Here is an 18600-nt window from a genome sequence, read left to right on the forward strand (position 1 = left end):
TTTGTGTGAGTGTCCGGGCCCATCCCTTCTATTGGGTCAACTAGGCTAGCATCCCTTCACAACACCCTTTTCGAGGATAACGATCGAGTGGTGCAAACCCAGCCTCAATGGCCCCAGTGCCAGGGCCGAAAGCCTTAGAGGCCATCCCTGTAGCCTTCCCAACGAAGATGCACAACTTCTTTCTGGGTGCTATCAGATGGACAGGAGGTGGTGGTTCGATGGAAGGAAGGTGTCCCCATAGAGCCATTAGGGCTTATCATAATACATTAATTAAGCAATACTTTATAAAGGTTGTTCTCATCTCTTCATTTAATAAGAATTATAGTTAAATCCATTAGGTAAGCGATATATAGTTTAAGTTTAGAATAACAATATCACTTGTCATTCTTGCAGGTAAAAAGTCTGACCTTTTTAGTCTCAAGAATGTATTAATAATTGGGAAAATAAGAAGGGAAGGGGTGGAAAGGCAATGGGAGGGATAAAGAGGATAATGATTAGTGATGACATCCCTCGAGTTAAAAGGGGAAGGGTCCCCTCCCCTCTTATTCATGAAGGTAAGAATTCAAAACACTTGTATTCTAAGTCTTTCACAACATCTTTATGTAGCTTTGCGGGAAAGACCTCGTGACTTAATGGCTTATCCTCCACTTCTTTTTTAGCATCTTCATAAGTGGTAAGACCTCCTGAGAGGGCAGTGGATGTCATGAATTCAAGTCTCCACTTTGCATTAAATTCCGAAGCTATGCCTTTGTTGACCTTAGCTTAAGTGGGTACTCCACCTTTTCACCTAAGAAATCAATTGAAAAAAAAAACAGCTTTCTCAATTACCTTTCTCCTTAGGTTAAGTTATATGTATGGAATAATTGTTGAGCTTTAGGATAGATAGATGGGACATATAGATGATTTCAACTAATGGAGGAATTAGGTAAGGGCCAATAAAGGGGTATGCACATCATTATAAGGCATAATAGAATGAAGAAACAAGTGCATCATGATCATGGTCAATTCATAATAGACCATGTCATGTTAACTTTCCATTATCTTTTATTGAGGCATGGCAAGCTTTAAAGAATAGGTTGTCAACGAAGCATGGCAAGCGTTGGAGAATGAGTTGGCAACAAAGACCTCTTCGAAAAAATTCCTATATTATTGTGAACTTAGAAGTCCACTTTTTTTTGTAGACGTGTTCAACTTGGGCTTTGAAATTTGATTATGGCACACTTTCTCCATGTGAAGTACATGCATTGTACGTGCAAACATCTCCTAGTACATCGTGCTTGGACACATTCCTTTTCTTTGTATGAGCCATCTAGAAAGTCGTTAGTCAAAAGGGTTGTTCATGGTCAAATTTCAAGCAATGATCAAGTCAAATATCACATCTAACATAAGATTCATTTCAATTGGCTGACAACCATGGCTCCACCTTAGCTCACCATGCAACACCCTTTTGTGCCCCTCCTCGTGACACATATCCCATAAGCACGCCACACAAGTGTCATATGTTTATGTTTTCATTGGCCAAGTTATGGATGCAAGAATAAATCGAGTCAAAGGACCAAAAATGTTTTTTGTGAAATATAACCAACCCCTTGGTTTTCATTTTAGATTTCAAATTCCCTACATAAGATTCCAAATCTCACAAACGTTTCATGCTTGAGGTGTTTAACTTGAGTGCATTTCTTTGTGAGCCATGACGTCAACATTGCAAGTTGCAATTTATGTGATTTCCCTTGTGTGGTTTTATTTTAAAATGATGTAATATGCTAATTTTGTCCTTTTCATTTTTAATTTTGTAGCCTTTTAATTTTTTTCAATGTTTGACCTAAAAGGGCAATACATGCATTCTTTCTCCCATATTTACATCATGTCCTAAAAAGACTTTGAAACAAATCTATAAATGCCCATTGCAAAAACTTTCAACATTTTCCCCACTTTAAGGATAGTTCTTCTCACACACACATGCAAGGGTTCTTGATCAATGTCATACATGTGCAAAACAAAAGGCTGATATAGCACTTTCATTGAATTTTTTGAAGAAGATTCTTCCTCCTTTCCAACTATCTTTCACAACCAGGAAGAAGAAAGAGCATGGGAGATCGAACTTTTCATTATACAATATTCAAACACAATACTACTAAACATGAGATTATAACTTTACAAATTAAACATGCAAACACAATACTACTAAACTACTTGCAATAAATATGAGAGCTAGACCTTGTCCCCTTGTTGATTACATTTTGTTTCACATTCAATCAAAAGCACAAGGATGGGAAATAATATTTTGATAGAGGCAAAATAGAAAATCACAACATAAAAGCAAGCAATTGTAATTTGCAAAAGGTAAGTGAGTAATTGCACAACTAAAATAACGTACAACACTTAAAAAAATTGGTTGCATCCACATAAATGAAGATTAGAATCATGTTTGTATAGACTATTGTATTCAAAGTTTGAATCATAAAAAAGCACTTAGTGTAAGAATAATGGTAGAATGGGCACAAATAATGTTTAGCATGCCCACAAAGAAACATATTTCCTTTGAAAATGGCTATAGGTGATAGTCTACCATAACCTCCTATTATGGTTTGTGCTTGTCTTAATAAAGGTCATATTATGATACAAGTGTTCACATTGTCCATTTCATAATGTTTTTATTCAAAACCTCCCTAGAGCTTTTAGCTTAAAACATTATAAAATGGTCTATGTGAATGTGTATATGTTGACATTAGCCATTTGATAATTTTTCTCTCCATTTTGAGGTCTCATAGCATCATTTAAGGTACCATGTTAAGATATTATTTTCTATGTAATGAAACATGCATGGTTTTTGATTTTATGCTCTCTCTCTCTCTCTCTCTATGAGAGAATATATATATATATATATATATATATATATATATATATATACATATATATGTATGTATATATACATACATACATACATACATATATATATATATATATATATATATATATATATATATATGTATGTATGTATGTATGTATGTATGTATGTATGTATGTATGTATGTATGTATGTATGTATGTATACATATATATATATATATATATATATACATATATATATAATATATATATATATATATGTATATATACATATACATGTATATATATATACATATACATGGCTTAGCATTTTTGCCCAATGTTCACAAGACATGTTTTAGGATGTGGTGTGTGTGTGTACATTGGGCAAAAATGCTAAGCCATGTATGCACTCAAGTTTTTAACGAGAGCAAACATTGAAAAACATAAGGGTTTCCATCCATTTTATTATTGTGGTTTCTAAAGCAATTTCATGTCCATATTACCACAAGTTTTTGTTGTTTATCAATCCAAATATAAATGTGTTGTACATATCAAATAGGCATTTTACCTTATCAATATTTGAAGGGATTCTAAATGGTGATGTTTTGCCTAAAAATTGGGGGCCCACTTAATTTTAATTTTAATTGATTCTTTAATCTTTTAGCATTCTTATGAAGTAATACAAAATGGGGATAGAAGCCATGCATGTATTCATACTCCATTTACTTACTTCTTCTTTAATGACATTGTTGCAAATATAAAAAGAACCAGTGATTGGAGCAGAATTATTCATTTATCAAAGCTGATGTCAAGAATCATTGTAATGCTTTAATGCCTTGATTCTTAATTTGCAATTTCCAAGATGCGTGTTGTTTACTATATGAGTGGCTTGCAGAATCTATTATGTGTGCATTATTGCCTCTCCAAAATGGGGGCCATTGTCCATAAGAAAACCAAACATTTGTTTCTATCTTTGGATGTTGAGATGGAGGAAATCACTATAATGCTTCTAATTTGGTCTCAACATGTTGATTGGTGGCTTGCAAAGCACATGCGTCAATTTCAAGTGGAATTATTGGGTTGATGGAGCCTTTTGTAGATGCTTCATTACAAATTATAATATAGACCTCGAGACTCATTGTATTTGTTTTGTTTTCATTCCTCTTATTTTTCTTTCATTTTGCTCACAAAAATAATGGAATGTATTACTATTAAAATCACTCTTCATATATTACTATTAAAATCTATCTTCATCGATTATATTGGAATATATCTTCATATGTTATATTGGAATATATGCATGTATTATCATGTATTACAAAAATAAGGGAATGTGTTATGATGAAAATCACTCTTCCATATATTATTCTTTTATCTCACATTTATTTAGACAGCTCCTCTAAGGCTATCAAAGAAGAGCAATAAATCTTGTGGGTTTAGTGGACCTCATAAAAGCATGGTTTTTTACTGGTATAATTTCCTATGCTAAGGTTTTATTGAAAATAGAGGTGATATAGGGTTTTAATAAATATCTTAGATATGCACCATCATACTTACCATAGGAATTGACAAACCAAATAATTAACCATACCATTAGTCATCCTTATGACAAACCACCCTTATCATTAATCACCCGTATTGTAGACCTCTAAATAACTATACTAAAAGTTCCCATGTTTCCAGTATTTTGGAAATTGGGTGAAGCAAAGATTATTAATCTCAATTCACATATAAATTCATAGATGGTAGTGGACATGAAATTGAGACTCCTCAAGACAAGCTAGGTAAAATTAACTCATCTATTTTGGCAAACTGGTAGGCAAAGCCAAAACCGTTTCTTGATACAAATATACTTACTAGCCTTCTAGATAACTTTCTAGGATAGGCAAAGTCAAAAGTTCTTCTTGCTTCTTGATACAAGTATACCAACATTTAAAACCTATCCTACAATCGTGGGTATCTGGGCCACAAAATAAAGTTAAAAAATATGGATTTCTATGCATGCACCCACTACTATGATGATAGCCTTGGCCTCCAAACCACACATCTTTGATGTATAACTGCAATACAAGTAGGTGCATGGAGGTGAATGAGTAAGACATGATAGATCTTAACTCTCACATCCCATGTTACTTGCTTAAGTTATCTATTATGATACTTTGGCATTTCATCTGTACACCAAAGTTGCATAAAAGGCTGTTAAGAAGACAAATAGTGGCAAGCACATAGCCCCATAGGCATCCACATGCACCTATACCAAGCTGCCTTGATTTTTTCCTTCTTATGTTCAACCATAATCACGGCATTTGTTAGTATCTTTAGCCTTTTCCTTCTTTTTCACAGCTAGCATCTTAGTTGTTTGACTTGATTCACCTTGTCCTTCCATGATTTTGTGAGTTAGATGCAATGTCTATTGAGAGCAGCATCGTTCAATCTCCTTTGCTGTGAAATCGTAGTCGTTGGTAGGTAACATCCTTTTTTCCATGTGATAAATAAATTAGCATGAATAGCATAGAGTTCCAGATCATCTGAATGTGGTAGGTGTAGACGGCGGTCCACAGTCTCTTGTAGAAGTAGTCAACCTAGTTGGTGGGGTGCTAGTCGGCGGCCTAGTTGGTGGGGTGCAGATAGTCCACAATCTTTTGTAGAAGTAATTGGCCTAGTTGGTAGGGTGCTATTGGGGATTGTGGAGCTAAAGTAGGAAATTTGGAGCAATCATGTTATGGTGGTCTAATAGCTCCATCCTTGTGAGAAGCCAAAGCACCTTGGTAACTTTTACCAGACTCGGATTCTTTATGGTGTCAAAGGGAGCACTACCGTTGTGCTTATAAGAGGAGAAATCCACGAGGCCCTATAGCTTTTTCTCCATGTGGAGGTAGTTTATGAATAATTTGTCAGCACCAGAAGATTGAAGGCTGCATGCACTATATTAATGCTAAAATTATAGTTATGAGGGTGGCCATTTGCATCTTCGATGAAGGATACATTGGTATTTACGTTGTGTTTCGAGATGTTCAGTGTGAAACCACGTTCATATCTAGGTAGCAAAGGAAAAAATTTGACTATTGTTTGTAGGCTAAGTGCACCCAGTGACGCTATATTTCAAGATCTTAAAGGGCTTGATAGCAGGTGGCATGAGGGTAGTAAACCTTAAAATTGGCATCTACCCTATATTTATACTTTGAGTGAACTAGAACTCTACCCAAGAAGTTGATCCATTGTGTACCCAAGGGGAATGGCTAGTCAATTGAATGTAATGCTCCACATGTAGTTGAGGAGCAGCTGGGACTTCAAGTTTCCTCTTTTTGATGGGCTAGGATATCATCTTTTGAGCTGATTGGTCAGTTTCTATTGAGGTTCAAGTTCCTCATCATCCATCTATCTAGGAAAAGAATTTGATGGTGTTCAAGAGGTGGATGGAGTGGTGGAGGTGTGTGGAAGGAACATGAGGTTGACGCTAGAGAGATTGCCTTCAAAGTCAAAATTTGGGTCAGTGTCCATAGAAAAGAGATCTTTTAGAAGCTCTTCAATTCAGTTGGCTAATGCTGAGGACATTCAAGGGATGTTGAGGGATAATTTTAAATAGCTAGGAAGGCTTGGAAATGTTTCTTGAAGCTATCAGACAATCTAGGCAAATTTCGACAGAGGTTCCAACAAAACTACTAATTCAATGTGAGGGGTCCCAAGGGTGGTTTTATAGACCTTTGCTAACTTAGCGTAGTGAGTTATCCATAATTCTATGGCATTAAGCTATTTGTTAAACTAAATAAGCTATAATTCTATGCACTGGGCTAGCAACTTAGCATGCATTGATTTAGACATAATTTAGCACCTTCTTTAAAACTTGGTTTTGAGATTTTTAGTGCCTATCTACATGTTGAGGTCCTCCTCTGAGGATGTTTTGTGCTGTTTCAAGTATGAAAATTGCTTGAATGGCCTAAATTTATGAATTCTTCCCACTTCATATGACTCAGTGAATCTATCCTAGTTTCCACCATTGGTCCTAGGGCCTCAATCACCTCCACCACATATATCTCCTATACATCAAGTATTGGTGGAAGAAGTACCTAAAGTGGTGAATGCATGTGAGTGCCTATGAATCAATTAGCCCTAAGCCTAGACAAAGGTTTAGGGTTGTTGAAGTGTTACATACCTTGTTGATATCCATGAAGAGTATGAATTGAATGTGTCCCCATTAATCAGCCTATCAATAGCATTCATGAATGGGGACAGGTACCGATGAGTCACTAATGAGAACCTTAGTTGGTGTAACATTCTTCTCCAGCGGTAACAACATTGCCTTGAGATGTGTTGACTCATCCAACTCAGTAGAGGTTCTTGTGATACTGGTCCACTTTTAGAAGTAGGTTCTTATATAGCCACTGTCTTGGACATGGATGGAATGCCACCTTGAAGCTTTATGTTTTTGAGTCCTTATGTGGTAGTTGGTTTTGAGATTGATTGAGTGGAAGCTCATGGGGCCAATGATGGCTAGGTGGGGCAAACCTTGCAGCAGATTCTTGTGGCACTACTCCACCTTTAGGAGTAGTTTCTTATGTGTCTATTGCTGGTGCCTTTCATGCTGTGGTTGTAAGACCCTCTACATTTCTGGACCTCCATTCTTGCTATTGTGGCTGTAAAGGTACATGGGTGTTTGGGGTAGGCGGGGGATGGTTGTGTATCTCATGGGTGAAGATTCGATACCTAGAGACTTTATGAGTTGCCCTTATAGCACCCCTAAGCTTGTTGGAAGGCCTTTAGCACCCAACAAGGCTTTTTTCTTTGTTTGGTCTTTACTTGCTTTGTTGAGTAAGTTCCCTTAGAATGAGAGTACATGTTGGAAGAGACGCAAAATCTGCAAGTGTTATCCTTCATTAAACATATGTTGATCATGTAGCATATCCTTCCTCATTCATATTTGCTTTGTTCTTGGTTGTCTTCAGCAAGGCTGCATTTCTGATGAGTAGGGGGTTCCAAAGCTTATGGAACAACAGATGCTGACGGTGACCACTCTTAGCTTTGAGGCAAAGAGATACCACTTATGTGCGGCCATTTCTTATCAAGATGGCCATTCTCCCACACCAATTGATTTGGCAGTTATGCTCCGATACCATGTTTTGCCCAATATGACTTGTTATGTGCTTGTGTTGGTGGGCATGATGAATAATTTATTATCAAGTACATGGTTATTTATAGATATTTTAAGGTTTACATACCCTATAACTTGCATAGTTTGATAATAGCCCTGATAATTACAGGAGTAGGGGTAAGGGGTACCTGCAAAAGACTCTTCCATAACTCTTGTGCAAGGAAGCTGTGAAATGGCAGTTGGATCCACAAATGTATGTGTCATGATCAATGTTTGACTGGAACCTTGCAACTACACAAGTAACTTGGCAGGGTCCATTTAACTCTTCAAAGGGTGTCATCACTTTCAAGTGTGCTTTGTAGATGGTTCATCGGCACCTTTTATCGAAGCTTTGCATTCTTGGCCTTAGCTTTCTCTTGGGTGTGTCTCTTTAGGAGCTCAAGCTCCTTCTTCTGTCCGAGTTCCGTCCTTTATCTTGATGCATTGCTTGAAGGGTTTGTAGGGTGAGTGGTTCATTAGAGCATTTAAGCTTACTACTACCAGTAATATACCATCCATCTCAACTCTGTCTAATGTCACAATTTGGCATGACCCTTGTAGAGTGATTTGCACTACCCTATAAGGACCCATGCCTCTATACTTTAGCTTCCATTTAGTGTTTCTTATACTATATAATAGTGCAAGATCTCCTTTTATTTCTCAAGTTATGGTTAAACCACCACTTAAGCCATAGTTTTTCTACCTTCGCATTATAAGGGGCCCTAAGTTGGGTTTTATCAAGCTTTTCAAGTTCAATCAAACATTCAAGCAAGTTTTCTTTTGTGATTCTGCCCCTTACTATAACTCCTAGGCTTGGCACTAGGAATTCCATGGGCGCATCTAAGCCAAATTCAAGGCTAAATGGGGTGCAATTGGTTGTGATTTTATAAGTAATATGATAAGCTCACAGTGCCATCATGTGAGGTTATGTTCTTAGTGTTGGACAAATTAATGTAATGGGGTGTATCAAGGGGTACAAGGTTTGTGTGAGGTTGTGTGTCACCACATGGTGGTTAGTGTGACCAAGTTAGGTGGTAGAAGGGGTACAAGGTTTGTGTGTCACCACATGGTGGTTAGTGTGACCAAGTTAGGTGGTAGAAGGTTCTATTAGGAGTGATTGAGAGATTCATGGGCTTGATTGAGAGATCAGCGGAGTAATTTGTGGATTTGGAGGTGCTCTCAATCGGGCACATTCATTGTATCAGTTGCTCTGATAAGGGCTCCTCTACTCTTGAATAGGTGACCTTTTCACTTCATTTATGATTCATTTCATGCCTTCCTTTTTACTATTCCATCATGTGGTATCAGAGACACTTCACCCTCCTTGAGCCCTCTTTTCAGTGCCATGTCATCATCTTCTTCCCTCTCTACCCATAGAATTTGCTTAGGCTTGTTCTCCTCATTCTCTAAGCCATTGTCAATGGCCTTTGAGCTCAAGCATCTCCATGCTAGGGAAAACCTTTGGCTAGGAGTAATTGACAAATGGACGCTTCTTCTACTCACGAACGACAACATGTTCACTCGACGGAGTTTCTATGAGTTCTCCCTCAGCGCATCAAATCTTTCTAATTGCTCTTAGTTGGAGTTAGACAACATTATGAGGAGTCTGCTATTGAACTCTGAGCTTATTTGGTTCACTAGAGGGAGAACTGAGTGAAAAACTAGTCAGCTTGAGGAGAAAATAGCTCAACTTGCTAGTGCTACCTCGAGGAGTGTGATGCAGCATTTTGCCTTGGCTTCCTATTGGATCTTCACTGGTAAAAGACCTTTCATTTCACTATGAAATCCCTCTTAGATATTCTTTTATTAGTTTTAATTTTGCCTTCCACTCTCTACTTGTTTATGAAATTAGTTTTGAGAGTTTCTTGGTCTTCATGTTTGACTAAGTCAACAAAGGCGTATGGCTTTTGACTTGACTGGAATTTTTTTAGGATTTTGACTGAGATTGTGAGCTTTGGCATTTGAGCTCATGGAAGGTTTTTGTTAAAAATGCCTTCTTCTTATGGTTCTAGCAATACTCCATCTGTTAGGAAAATCAAGAAGAAGAGAGCTCTAGAATATGTCAATAGGAAAGTAACTAGGTTTCAAGACAAAAAACAAGTCCCTCAATATTATCATTATGCAAAGGACCTTGGTTTTTTAGATTTTATTGCTTGCAATATGCATCTATATGGTGATGGTTAATTTTGAAGAATTGTAAAGGGATTAGATAGTGCCAGTATTGGTAAGATCTTTCCAATGGCCTTCAAAACAAAGATAGATAAGTTTGAGGGAGAGGAATTTCACACACGGCAAACCAAACTCAAGTTTATTCTCATGAAGAAGGGGATCTGGCAGATTGCTAACAGGAAAGAGAAGAAACAAACTACTAGGGAAGGAGAGGCTTTGTGGATATTGTGTGGGTCTTGTTGATGACTCACGTGTCATGGGGATGTTGAAGAGATACCAATGGAGCCTCCACTCCAAGCTACTCCTTGTGGGAGCAATGCAAGGCACAAGTCATCCGCAAGTGTCACTCAAGCAGATTGTTGCAATGTGGTTACACACGAGAAAGAGGGAAGGGGAAGAGGGGAGAAGAGAGGGGAGAAGGAGAAGGAGAAGGAGAAGGGAAGAGGAGAGTGAAGGGGGATGGAGTGGCATCCACAAGGGCACTACGATGGAAACAAGAGAACACCAAAAAACACTCTCTTGGAAGACAAGATGGAGCTTGTATTCAAACTTGTGCAAACAACAAGGAAGACCAAAGTCAACCATTTGGCCTTTTACATAAGTCACCTTTTGAAGGGAGGGCCAACCCTAATCTCTTTATACCACTCTCCCTTCTTATTCTTTTACCATCCTCTTGGGCCCATCTAGATCTAAGACACAATCTTGGCTCTACCGACTTGCCACTGTCCATCAAATTTCATCACTTAACCAGCGATGGCATATTGTTAACCAATCTGTTAACATGCGCCCCTTCCTGATTTTATCCAATCCTTTGGATCGTGAAGCGTTCATGGTTGCTGGAGCATTGTCAATGAAGATCATACAAAGTAGTCATTCGTGTGCACTGGGCTGAATCTTCATTTGGTACATTGGTAGAGGGATGTAGTGGCTCCTTGTTGTGGAATGCTTGTTGGATGAGTGAATAATCTAGAACTAGCACTTCAGGGTTTGAGTGAGCCGAGTTGAGTACTTGTGACCATTCAAAGAGGGAATATGAAAATTCTAAGGGGTAAGTTATTAGGAAGAAGGTGTTAGTAGGGATTGATGTTAGATCCTATAAGATCCTAGTGGTGTTAGTGTTAGCAGAGTAAGTAAAGTGCATTATCATGCTCCCTTAAGTCCCATATTTGATTGGCGTGGGACTTCTAATTGGACTATGTCTTTGACATGCTATGGTTGAACATCCGGAGTTGTGCATGACATTTTGTCTTTCTTCTGTACATTGAAATGCCTTCAAATTCCATTTTATGGATTATATTTCATCGAGGGCTGTGCTTGGAAGTATTTGAGCCCAATAAGGTTGTGGCATTATCTTAAGCTTTTTTTATTTCCAAGTCATCAAATCGAGAGGAGTCTAATAATACACAATACAAACCCCTAAAATGAAAACTATGGCTGTTGGCTCTTTCCCATGGCTTCTACAAGAAGAGCAGGGTATTCTCAGTATGTAGGGTTCCGAGGCTTTTTGTCACCTATAGATATATCGGTGTTGTTGTTTGTAGTATAAGTGTAGCTTAGGACCTCCAGTCGTATTCCAGTAAGAGACATAGGCTTAAGTGTGGTAAGCAAACATAGTGCATGCATGTGTGAAAGGAATGTGCATCATCATGGTTGGGGTAATGAAGGCTTTCGCCTTCATTGGGGGTTGAAGGGTTTAGGAGGAGTTTAAGGGTTAGAGGGAGGTTCAGGGTTTAGAAAGAGGTTCCAAGGTTCAGAAAGAGGTTCCAGAGTTTAGAAGAGGTTCAAGGGTTTAGAAAGAGGTTCCAGAGTTTAGAAGAGGTTCAAGGGTTAGAAGGAGGATCCAAGGTTCATTTAGAAAGAGGTTCCAGAGTTTAGAAGAGGTTCAAGGGTTAGAAGGAGGATCCAAGGTTCAGGGTAGAGTACATGGTGGAGAACTCCTCTCCCTCATAGATCATGGAGGTTAAGGGTTTAGGGGAACCATAGGAGTGGGAGAGGAAGAAGATGTAAGAGCATGGGGGGAAAGGAGATAGAGAAGAAGGGACAAGGAGAAGGGAGGAGGAGGGAGGAGGAGAAGGGAGGAGTAGGGAGGAGGAGGAGGAGAAGGGAGGAGTAGGGAGGAGGAGGAGGAGGAGGAGGTGGGAGGAGGAGGAGGAGGAGGAGGGGGGGGAGGGGGAGAGGGAGAGGATGGGTTGCAAGGTTGGAGGAGAGGGGAGGAGGTGTTGCAAGGTTAGTACATGCTTTTGGACATGGAGTGCAAGGAAGCATGGACACTTGAGACAATTGCTTGGAATACCAAAGTAGAACTCAACACAATCCCCAAAGAGTGTGGGCTTGATTCCATTATGGGGTATTTATACAAGTTGGAGAGCTTCTCTCTCTTCATGTAGGAATTGTAAGACATTATCTCTCTACATGTAGAACTTGCATATAGAAGTTGCATGTAGGAGTTGCAAGTTGCATGTAGGAGTTGTATGTTGCATGTAGAACTCGCATGTTGCATGTTGCATGTAGGAGCTACATGTAGAACATGCATGTAGGAATCGCATGTAGGACTTGCATGTAGGAGTTGCAAAAGTAAAAGTTTCAAGTAGAACAAGCATGTAGGAATCTCATGTAGGACTTGCATGTAGAAGTTGCAAGTAGAACATGCATGTAGGACTTGCATGTAGGAGTTGCATGTTGAACTCGCATGTTGCATGTAGGAATCGTATGTAGAACATGCAAGTTGGATTCCTAAGAGGGATTATTCCTAGCCTTATGCAAGTACAAGCGGAGCTTGCTGCCATTACTCTATACACACATTCTATGCTACCTAAGTCCATGTTGGCACAGAGACAACAATGGCTGAAGAGGTTTATAGAAGGGGGATTCTAGGAAAGGCTTCTAAGTTAGAACTAAAAGAAAAGAAAAATAAAGAAAAGAGGATGAGTAGAAGTTAGATAGTTAATGGTGATGTTAGTAAAGGAATGTGAAAAAATCTTTGAGGGTCACAAGAAACTCATCCAAACCCATATTGGTGTAATCACCTTTGCCCTGGAGTTGAATGCATCCTCAAGAGCTGCTTGTGGTGGAGAACCACTTGTTATTCCATGTGTGAACTCAAATTCAAGATCTTGATTACTTAGGCATAAGTCTGTGCCCTATTTTGTTTTGGCATTGTTGATGGGATTTCTTGTTGATGCTGATTGGTGTATTGACATTCCATAGCGTTTGTAGCCTATCTTCTTAACCAAGGAGCCCTTGTGCTGATGTAGTTGTGATTTGCTAAGGATTAAAGAGGATAGACCACCTATTTTCACCTAGGACTTCCACATGTGAGCAGAGAGGTAGGACCTCTTTATGGACACACCAAGACTTAGCACTTGGAATTGAGTTCTTATTCACCTAAATGTCCTTAGTACCTCTGAGTACATCAAAAGGTGAGTGCAGTGACATATTGACCAATTGTGACCTCATGTAAGTCTGGATAATCACTTCGAAGGAGAGTCACTAAGACATTATTGGAGATCTTTATTGGCGATCAGTGGTCATCTCGTTGACAACAACATTGCTTGAAGTTCTTTAAGATCCTTGATTGCAGCAGTAGGTTCTTGTGGAGCTACTCCACTTTTAGGAGTAGGTTCTTGTGGATCTATTGTTGGGCATCTTTCTTGTTGTCAGTGTTGCACCATTGAACATTGCAATCTCCCACATGTATCACTTCTATGATACTCATCGTATAATAAAGTGAAGAGTACCTAACCCAATAGCAATATTCTCGTGATGAACTTCTCATAATGACCTTTTGATCTAGCTAAAGTAGGATCTCATGGTAGCTCCCTCAAGAACCCAAGCCATCTAGATTTCTCTATCTTTAGCATGCCATCGCATGGAACATAAATGACTCATAGTCCCCCCGCCCCTAGCCCCCCCCCAAAAAAAGTGCTCGAAATCCACAATAGCCAAAATTTGGCTTTTACACATGACCCTAGTCCAATTCGTAATTTTGACCTAAATCTTCACTAGAATCTAGTCTCACTCTTTAAGGATAATGTGGCCTAATGGCTCTATTGTCTACTAGTCCTAGTGGAGGGAACAAGTTACATGGCTCATCTACTCAATGATATAAGATATTTTGGCAAATATGTAAGATCATTGAGTATTACAAGTATTTTGGAAAATATTAAGTATTTTGCACATATTTGTTGCCAAAGGAAGTAGTGTTAACCAAATCGCTAACATGTACCCCTTTGTGGTTCTGGATTTAGTCCCATGGATTGTGCAAAGGCCATGGTTATTGGAGTCTTCTTGATGAAGATCATGTGGTGAATTTTTTTCTTTTGTGCATCTGTTTTCAACCTTCCTTGACATCTTATCAAGAGTGGATGAGTTCATTGGTACCAAGAAAGATAAAGAATTCAGAAGCAATGCCTACTTTGGAGTGGAGAAAATCATACATATTGAGAAAGGCAAAGACATCAAAAGTGTTGCCTCTTCAGAATTAGATGATTTCAATGCAATTATCTATATAAGTGACATCTTATTAGAAGGGATGAGTTCAGTGGTACTCTGAAGGTAAAAGATTTCAAAAGCGATGTCTTATCTTGGGTCTATAAATTCACACACGTCAACAAGGATAAATATATCATTGGTGTTGTCTCCTCAAACTTGGAAGATTTTAATGCGCTTAACTATAGAAGTGATATCTTGTCGAGAGTGGAAGAGTTCATTGGTACCAATAAAGTAAAAGGTTTCAGAAGTGATGTCTTATCTTGAGTGGATGAATTTACACACATTGATAAGGAGTGCAAAGAGTTTGAAAGTGTTGGCTTATGAAACATGGACGACAAAGGACTATTCAGTATTTGAACTTGACTATGATAAGATCAACGATGCAACATCCCATGAAAACAAAGTGACAAATAAATTCGATGGGGAGAAGTGTACAAAGTCAAATAAGATGTACAAAAGAAATGAACGGACTATTCGGTTTTTGAATTTTATTGTAAATAAGATGAAGGATTCAACATCCCATGAAAATAAAGTGACAAATAAAGCTGACAGGGAGACATGTACAAATGTACAAAAGAAACTGACATACATATGCATGAAAAGAAAGCGAGTCCAGGCAGATGTAGAAAAGAAACCAAAGAGAATAAGAGTAATGAATGAAGATGTTATGCTAAAAGCAATGCGATCTATATGTTCCAAGCAAAGTTGTATGCATTCCATTAACATACTTGACATCAAGAAATATAGAGAACAGGTGTGGCAAAGTAGAGGGAGCAAAAGAAATGAATACCTACTCACGAGCCTCTCTTTCTTTCTCATACATGACACAAAAAAGCAAAGTTTTGGACAAAAGATAAAGCCTTGTATAAATGGAAAAAGTATTTACAATAATACATATCGCATTACTATAGGATTATCACATGGCACAGCTAGGATTTGGGTAATAAAGCAATGTATGGAGTAAAATTTAACATTCATGGAAACACAGGAAGGCCTAAAACAAGAGTCTCAATGGTCTCGGTAGCAACAATTTTAAAAGACTACATTCATGAAAATTCTTTACCTCAACCCCATTTATGTGAAATGCATCTTTCGATAGGTTTGTCCAAAAAAAAAGTATTTAAGTCTATTGGAGAAACAAAAAGGCAAAGAGGGCATGCTTTGACATCTTTTCACAAATTGTATAGTCTTTGGAAGAAGAGCTTTGGACATGTTAAAATTCCCAAAGAGGCAAAAAATATCAAAGTGTAGTGATTGTGATGATCTAAAGTGAGCACTTGAGAGTGCAACGTCTCAAGAACAAAGAGAATCATACCAAAAAAAAGAGAATTTCATCATGACTTGTTCGGCATTCTAGACTAAAATATGCATTTTGGAAGGAGCAATCTATTTCTCATCCAAATGAGTATATATGCATTATTGTAGATGGTAAGGATCAGAACACAACAACATTACCTCGATTCATTGATACTCCACCTAAGCTACAAGGAAAATACTTTTTTAAGACACATCTATGTGGAGTTTTAGTGCATGGATTTAAGTTTTTTGCAGACATATGGATCGATTCCTTGCATCTACATGATAGCAATCAAGTTGTAACATCCGTTATGAAGGCAATTCACAGTGTACATGCAGAAAAAGGTCACCTACTAGAAATTTGAGAATATAGGCAGACAATTGCAGACGGGAAAATAAGAATGTACTTTTTTTCACTTTGCTCAATGCTAATTTCTCATCAAATCTTCAATGAGATTGAAGTTGGGTTTTTGTTGGTTGGGGACACACATGAGGATATTGATCAGGTTTTTAGCATAGTCTCAAGAGAGCTAAAGATTTAGGACGTGGAGATAATGGATGACTTGATAAGAAAATGTTAGAGGCAAGTTGGTGGCCACAAGGAAGGTATAGTATGCTCCATGGTCAAAGGATATATGATTGGAAGAGCTTTATTCTAGCTTTCATACAAAAAGGTGGTGATGCCCTGATTGGTCATAGTGCTCGACACTACTTTCACTTTTTCTTAAAGGATGAAAAACAAGTGATGCAATGGCAACACTATTTTCATGATACAACATGGGAACTCGAAGAATGTTACTGTCTCTTAACTTCAATTCCAAGCAAAGAAATGCATCAGAAGGCTTAAAAGAATTCAATGAGAAATCCAAAGGTGAAAAAGAAGGCCTAAAATATTTTATTACATACAAAGAGGAAATGCTTTGTAGATTTCTTGATTGTAATCCCTCTTAGAAAGAACACATTGTTGTTGTAATTAAGAAGACTATAAATTGATAAGGGACGTTGGGAAAATGCAAGAAGATGATGTTAAGGCAAAATGGCCTTTATTTTGGCCAAATGTTGGTAATGACTTGCGCCCATCGTTTGATGTCTTTGAAAATGAGTTTGAATCACTACTACCACATCCATATTGTGGACGAAAGGAGAGAGGTTTTATGCCAGAAGTAGATATAGATGTCCATTGTTTTGTTGTAGCTCGACCATCAGAAAATGAGCATGAGAATGTGAAGTTTTGGGTTACAAAAGTGGTGGATGTGAGGATGGATGACCAGGGAAGAGCTGCAACATTTATAGCACTATGGTATGAACCAAGGGGTAGGAAGGAGAACCAAGGTAACAATACATTGTATACTGACTGTCTAAAATAGGAATGGGTGCTAAAACCATGAAGTAGTTTCAGAGCTTTCCATAGAGACAGTCATAGTATCCTGGAAATTAAGGACAAAGAAAACAAAGGAACACATGGAGTATGATGTAGGATAGGTTTCTTTTGGCAGGACATGATGGAAGTACGAAGTTGTATAGAGTGCCAATACCAGGATGCAGAGAACTCTGAGCAGAAGGAGTTATTATGGGCGTACAAGTCAGCAGAGACAAGCAAGAAGTTGGTGGTTCGAGTGTGTAATGAGGTCTAAAATAGCTCATCAGGCTGGCCTAAACAGATCAGAGATGCTTGCTATAGAGAGGTTGATAAGATAGTAGGGAGTTTGAAATTTCCCTGAGCCACAAAATGTCGTCGTTTTTTTGAAAAAGTAAAAATCTTACAAGCATTTATTGGACTTGTGGACTTCTCAAACTACCATCATCCATGATCTATGGTGCTCATAATACCTAATTTTTGTGTCGACTTGATTTAATGTTAATACTTAAATGTCTCTGGAAAGACAGTTGGTTTATTCTTAGTGTCAATAATATGTGAGCATAATATTTTGTGAGCATATATGAATTATCTTAGGTCTGCCTGTGTAAATTGCTAACCGGTCTTATTTTAGTTGACCAAAGTAAACTCGAATGGATATCAAGTTTGTACATGACTACTTAATACACAAGGTGGATGAACTGATGAAATAGGACTACTCTAGTGTCTTAAGTAGCCCAGTGGATGAAATCTGACAGTTAAAGATAACTAGCCTAAGGGGACTATTTTAGCATAGCACTTTGCAACAAATTTTAGGAAGCATGGCAATAGTGCAGGATAAGTGGTTGCCAAGCATAGTGGTTGGTTGCACATTAGGATATTAAATGCCACCAGCATAATGGTTTGCTTCTATTATTACAAGATGAATGGAATACAATTCATTCATTTAGGATTTGTGGATTTGTTATGGTATTTAATAAAACCAACACGATGGTTGTTTGGGATATACTAAACACAAGCGTGGGATTTATCATTTGGGATTTACAAAAAACAAGCCCAGTGGTTAGTTTGGAATTTACTAAAAGAAGCATAGTCTCAAATAACCACTCCAAGACACCTCAAGATGTGCTCATGCATGTCTAAATCCAATTTGAAGACACTCGTGGCCTTCTTTCATTGTGGCATAGGTTGCATTTGGAACTTAATAGCTCTTACTAGATGAGAGTACATGATGGAGAGGAGGTCTTATCAGAGAGCAACAAAGAAATGGAGAACATTGAAAATTGTGGGTGCTAACTCACCTAGATCAAGGTAGACTCTTGTTATG

Source organism: Dipteris shenzhenensis, chromosome 14 (assembly GCF_047967505.1).
Source record: "Dipteris shenzhenensis isolate YYH24624 ecotype China chromosome 14, Dip_SZ_1.0, whole genome shotgun sequence".
Taxonomy (NCBI): domain Eukaryota; kingdom Viridiplantae; phylum Streptophyta; class Polypodiopsida; order Gleicheniales; family Dipteridaceae; genus Dipteris; species Dipteris shenzhenensis.